Genomic DNA, 7,032 nt, shown 5'->3' on the forward strand with positions numbered 1-7,032 from the left:
AGTGCGATAGCTCCGGGTGTTTCTCGCACCACAGAGCATGCAGCCGTGCCATGTAACCCCGTTCACGGGCCACACTCGCATCTTAGCACTCTAGCAAGTCGTGATTCAGTTGCTCCGTCCACCCAAAGGTCGCGACATCCCGCCGATCCATCGCATTGAATCCGTTTTCATTGGCTCCCCCAGCTCTAGATTGGTCGGCATTGTTGGCCGACCCATTGTCGGGAGCCCTGCGCGTTCTGTTGTTTTGCACCGCACTTACTACAACTATGTCTGGTTTTCTCATTGTTATTCCCACGAGAAGCTAGGGAAAGGGGTTCGTCCATCCTTGTAGAGCCCCGCATGCAAGGATAAGGCTGCGTACTCTAAGAGGTCGCCCGTTATCCCAGAGTCACCGTTCAAGGCACCTCACCCAGGTGCCATTCAGCTTTCGGCACGGTTTTCACACCTCCGCTTGGGGGTTAATTCCTTCGGGACCACCCCTGGACAATTGTCCGCGTCTGCCTATTTATTTTTGTAACCATATTCAGCAGAAACCCTTGGTACAGGGACCCTGTATCCGCAACCCGAGGACGCATTCGATGGCTTTGTCATAGGCCCTATATATATATTCCAATTGGAAGCGAGTCAGGCGTCTTTCACTGTTTACGTTTTGATCCCTTAGAAATCAGTCCAAGGTTATTTAAAGGAAATCCCCGACACTTAACTGAAAGCGAGAGTTTGGTGTAGTTCATCAAAGGTAACACCAGGCCACTTTTTTCAGTGATTATTTCATTTTAGGGATGAACATGTTCCTCTGACATTCGGGTCTGGCATTTTTTTCATTAAAAATTATTTTTTCCTTATTTTTATCCTATTTTCTAAGAGTTAATTTGAACCGTAGTCATTTATTTGTCAGATATTCATATTTGATTCTAATATGCCATTTGTCAAAAAAAATGTTCCTGCAATTTAAAACGTTAAATTGAACTAAAAATTTTGCCGACTCTTATTTTATAAAAAAATATTATTCCAACTACAGTTAAAATAATGCGGTCGAAGTTTATTTCATATTCTGTTATTTGCAATACGAATTGAATAAATTTATTGCAGCGATATTTCTCGTGTACAAAAAAATCAGTAAAACTTTCGTTCATTTGAACATTCAGACCATTCTCTAACTTGCAGTTCATTTTCAGTCTTTTTAACGGCTGAATTTCAGCCCTATAATAAATTTGTTTTTACTGTGATGTATTCAAAGTGTTGCCAAATTGGTGGGTTATAACCGTGAATCTAATAAATTACCATGAATTTGTCACATAAAAATGCATATTTTTCATAAGATAAGAATGCATTGCAAAATATGTTCTTCTCCAATGAAGGGGAAATATTGGATAATTCTAGAAGAATTTTTTCTAAATAGGCTATTGACGAAAAAAGAAGCTTATCCCAAGCATATACGTTTAAAAAGAACATTACGAAGTGTGGCAAGATATAGTTTAAGAAGGCACTAATAATGAATCTTCTGTTTTATTCCCAAGTATTCAGTTGTCTCACAGAAAAGGCAGGGAATTGAGCAGGCTCTAGTTTTTATCACACCATTAGGGTCAAAAGCTCAGTCATCGAAAATGACAGTCGACTCAAAGCCGACACATAGGATTTTGAGCCCCTGAATCCGAATATACCCGGCTTTTTGCGAAAAATTTGTACGTTTTGTTTAAATCGCAATTGCTTGAACAAATTATGAAAAATCACCTTTTTTGATCCGCACAATCTTTTTTTAGAAAATATGGCCTATTTTCAGACGAAATGGTCTCTAGCAACGTTTTCGTGAAATGCATATTTTAAAAGATATAAATTTGTTAAGGTCCGAAATTTGAAGTTTCTCACTAACTTTGAACGTTAATAATATTTGACCGATTCAATTTTTTTGAAAATTTAAAAAACGTACACATTCTTTAAAAGTTCCTTTATAACCTGATGGAATTCAACATTAGGGCAGATCCGGAGGATATATGATTTTCGCGACTAACAGTCAGCAGTTTTCCGCCGTGACTACCGCTCTTGCGCAAGGAACTTATCGATCAATAAAAAGAGATTGTTAATATCAATAACCACTTATTTTTAAACTGATATTTATTTCGTATTCAAACCCACTCCCGAAATATAAACTGCGCGCGACCGAGCACATGTGACCACGACGTGCGCGGCGCGCGTAGGCACGTCGGAACCGTAACCTTACAAAATGTATATCTTTTAAAATATGCATTTTACGAAAAAGTTATTTGATAACTTCTTGTCTTCAAATGGGCCATATTTCCTAGAAAAAAATTGTCCAGATCGAAAAAGTTAATTATTCATAATTTGTGTAAACAATTGCGATTTAAACAAAACATACCACTTTTTCGAAAAAAGCCAGGTATATTCGGATTCAGCGGCTCAAAATACATAAGTTTTGCCTACTCCCGGACTCTTGGGAATAATTAGTGAATGTATCAGGAATATTTGAGTGATCGACCTCTCGGCATATAGAAATAAATTAGTTTAAAAATATAACATTTTATAGAAACAATTTTTTATTTTAAGTGCATGTTACATTAAAATCTTTGATATATATTTATAACCATCGGCAATTTGATTAAAATTGGTTGCAAGTAAACCGTAGTCAACGTCGGTTTTTTGGAGAATAACGTATGAATAACAATCATCGCTGACCGAGTCCATTTGTCATCAGGCAGGGCCCTACACTTGAAATCGCAGAATTTCAAGTGAGCGAAATATGTTGTTTATTGAAGAAAATTGTACTTTTTTCATGTTTTATAAATCTGAAGAAAATTGGTTTAATTTGGGAAAGTTTAATTAGAAATTTAACTCTTATTAGTTTTCATGCGATTTTAATTTTTAAAAAATAATTGAAATTATAAAGGCTTTGATTATAAAAATGTTTCAATATCACAATTTTTGGCGAATATAAATTTTGTCAGCTTAAAAGGAAGTTCGAATTGTTTAAGTTTTAAGATTCTGGAGTAGAATTTCTTTTCATTTCTAATGTTTTACATACAAAATTATTATTTAGTTTCAGAGTTTGTTCAGTAAAATTCAATTCATTCATTGATTTTATAACTATTAACCTAATTAGCTTGAAGTTCAAAATGTAATTCTTTTTCTGTAATAACAATTTTAAATTCTAGCATTTCAGGAGCTTCAACTTTGAAAGATTTAATTTACTGCTCAATATTAAATTGTCAAATCTTGATCGCTTTGAATTTATAATTGTTCAAATTCAAAAGGTTGCAATTTTTAATTATTTAATTTTGAACGCTTTCAAGTATAAATAATTTTCAATGATCTAATCTTAAACTATTTAATTTTTAAGGTTTTGACATTGCCCTATTTTCTAAATTTTTAATCTGAAATCATTCAATTTCACGATTCTTCCATTAAAAAGAAAATTGTGTGAAAGGAAAATCTATTCCTTCAGAATCTGGTTTCTTTATAACTTTTTTAAAAATCTTAGTGCTGGTTAGCTCTTTTACTTTTGCTTGCAGCCACCAAATTGGGGCAAACTTCTTTCCTCTTCAAGCCATTTCAATGTTATCTATTTAACTTTTATTTTTTTTAATCAATTAAATTGTTGTTTTCACAAACTGTGTTGATGGAATTTTAGGGATAACAACAAAGTATTTGTAAGGAGGGCGCAGGCGTCGAGGCAACGACGCCACATATTTTGTGCGTTAAAGTTTAAGAGCGTTAAAAGAGAATTTAAAAATTCTACGGAGACTATGGAGCTTTGAACGAGACATAAGGAAAACACAAAAGTATAGAGGCAAGACCTTTAATTTAGGGGCTGAAGCTTATACAGAAGCAAAATATAATGAAAATACCTTTAGGAGTGGCTCCGTAGGAGCTAGTAGAATAATCATCCGCAAAGTAGAGATAATACTTTCACTTGGAGCGTCACATCAGGCCCTATATTTCGACTCGGGTAATTCAACATTTCCGACTGAAAAAAATATAAAAAAATTTAAGGTAAAATCTATTTGAAAAGTTTATATGAATCCTAAAAATTCGGTAGTTTCCTTGAATCATTTTTTTTTAATTTTCTTAGGTATCTGCTCATTACTTACGTATGGCCCCAAATAGGGTAAAATTAGAATACATTTAATTAAAATTCATGTACGTAATGTACTTATTATATAAAATAATCTCTTCGATTTATCTTAGAGAGAAATTTCGTCTGCATGTGATTTTACTTGACGGAAAATGTCATTGCATATGTAAATACGTTTCTGCAAACTGATATCAACTTGGATGCCCACGAAAAATGGAAAATTTTAATCCGAGAAGTACTGCTTGAAGTCTACGGGCACACCATTGCCAGTTATTTAGCAAAAGGAAAACGGGGAGAAAAACCTCCCATACAATTTATGATTAAGAAAGTTTTAGAATTTTCCGAAATTTTACACCACAACATTTAAATTTTAAACTAAACGACGCAATATACGAAAAAAGTCTTACAGAGAAATTTTAGCTGTTGCAAAATCCTACAAAATATGTTTTGACTATTTTCCAATAGGACAAGTAATTTTGTTTTTATTTATCGTAAATAATACGCAGAAAATCGAAAATTTCAATATTACGTTAAAAGACGGGAGATACGTTAAAAATGTGAAAGAAGACTTGTAGGATATTTTGATTTATCCGTAAAAAATAATCTGAAAACCAAAATCTTACTCTTAGTATAACAACGCGAGATGGAGACAAATGTCTGAATAAAGGATTGCAGCTTTTTATTAACTTAACTTTGAGAAAGTTCATCCTTAACTATAAATAATTAAGTAGAAAATTCAGAATATGAAGACGCATACAAGTACTGCGATCTAGAAGAGATTTCTTTTATATAGCTTTATTCAAGCATTTCAAATACAAAGAATAAATATTCGAGTGCGAAGCACGTGATTCAACAGACGTGCCTCCTCGGCACGCTCAAACTTGTAAGCGAAAAAGCACCTGATAAGTAAAAGAAGTTTCAAAGGTGGTTTGTACATAAGAATTTTTAAAGACCTTGATAATTATGTAGTTAAATCGCAATCCATTCTTCAGATAAAAAAAATCACTACAAAAAAAAATTTTCGTTGCTTCAAGAAGGAGACAAAAGTGCATTTTTAAAGAACAATCATTGGCAAAAGACAGCCTGTCGTGAAAAATGCAATGCTTTTCCAGCCAAAGCAGACGTTTAACGTATCCACAAATATAGTAAATTGTTCGTAAAAATGATTTAAGTTTATTGAATAAAGAACAAATAAAACTTTTCAAATCTGCAGCAAAGACAGAAATAAATATTGCATGACTGTTGAGAAATCATTCAAAATGCTTACGCTGGAATGGAAATTTTGTTAAATGTAAAACTGCGAGATTTGTTGCAAGCGTTAATTTCTTATCATGTAGTCATTATTTACATAAATATTCATTTGACCTTTATAAACGCACCTAAAAATAAATTATGTTATTTTTATATTCCGGCCTGTAGAAGACAATATTCCTCTTAATTAAATTGAATTTAAAAAATTGCATAATATTTTAATGGATTTTAGAGACTTTATTCGCTAGAGGCGAGGGATTTCGTTGGGTTTGAAAGATTCGAAGAGATTTGAACATATTTTTTACAATTAATTTAAATTCAGTTTAAATTAAGCCTTTATTCTTATTAAAGCATCATAAGTTATTTAAGAAAACGTTCAATTCTTTAAAATAATTTTGAATTTTTTCACTTTGCTTGAATTCTTCTAAATTCAGTCGATTACACAGGCACACAAAAAGAGTGGTCTGTCCGGTAGACTGCACTACCATATCTATATGTTTTTGGGGTCGCTGATTTCGAATCCGGGGTTCAAATAACCCAATCAGGTCATAGTTTCCCAAAAAAAAAAGAAGAGACGTAAAAACGATGAAAACAGCGTTTTTTCGTGTATATTTTGTATAAAAACAAAAGATTTTCATGTCTGGTCGACTTTACAGCCATATCTATATGTTTTTTGGGTCACTGAATCTGAATCCTGGGTTTAAATAACCCTATCAGGTCATAGTTTGCCAAAAAAAGGAAAAATATACGTAAAAATGAGGAAAACAGAGTTTTCTTGTATATTTTGTATAAAAACAAAAAATTTGTATATCCCGTCGACTTTACAACCATATTTATATGTCTTTTAGGTCGCTGAATCTGAATCCGGGGTCTGAAGGACTATGCCAGTTCAGATTTCACCGTAAAAAGCATAACTATAGTCGAAAAGCGGCCATTGCGAATTTCTACGTTAATATTTGTATTTTAAACCCACGCAGACCTCAATATTAAACATACAAATCCCAAGTGAAAGAAGCCAGAATTCATAACCCTAAATCTGTTAAGCCCAAACTCAGAAATTCTTAAAACACATATCCTGAATTCATGCAGCGTAATGAAGCACAAATTGTCAAAAATGACATGTAAAACTTCTGCCGCGTTTAAAACATAGGAAATCTGAAAGATCTTGCGATTTTATTAGGACAGCAATCAGGGTTTACAAAAACACCCTGTTACTTATGTTTATGGGACAGTAGAAATCGCATCAAGCATTATAAAAAAAAGAAATGGCCAAAAAGAACATCATTTGACGTAGGAAAATTGAACATAATTGAAAAACCTCTAGTCAATCCAAAAGATATTTTAATTCCACCCCTTCATATCAAGTTTGGTCTTATGAAGCAATTTGTCAAAGCTCTTGAGATTGACGGTAACTGCTTTCTATACTTGAGCAATCAATTTCCACAACTTTCCGAAGCGAAGTTGAAAGCGGGTGTATTTAATGGACCACAAATACGAAAAATGTTTCGGGATCCGGAATTCATTAAAAAAATGACAGACACTGAAAAGGCTGCCTGGGTCAGTTTTAAGATGGTTGTTGACAATTTTTGAGACAATCACAAAAGTGCAGATTACAAAAAAATTGTTTCTGATATGGTTTCAAATTTTGGTGAATTAGGTTGTCTAATGAACTTGAAGCTCCATTTTCTTGATTC

General features: G+C 33.3%; 1 protein-coding gene across 1 annotated transcript in view; it reads right to left on the bottom strand.

Annotated features, from left to right (window-relative positions):
• The window catches only part of LOC117178491, a 19,187-nt gene that overhangs the window by 5,500 nt on the left and 6,655 nt on the right, over positions 1 to 7,032 (bottom strand). The gene's annotated exons all lie outside the window — the stretch shown is intronic.

Source organism: Belonocnema kinseyi, chromosome 8, assembly GCF_010883055.1.
Source record: "Belonocnema kinseyi isolate 2016_QV_RU_SX_M_011 chromosome 8, B_treatae_v1, whole genome shotgun sequence".
Lineage (NCBI taxonomy): Eukaryota > Metazoa > Arthropoda > Insecta > Hymenoptera > Cynipidae > Belonocnema > Belonocnema kinseyi.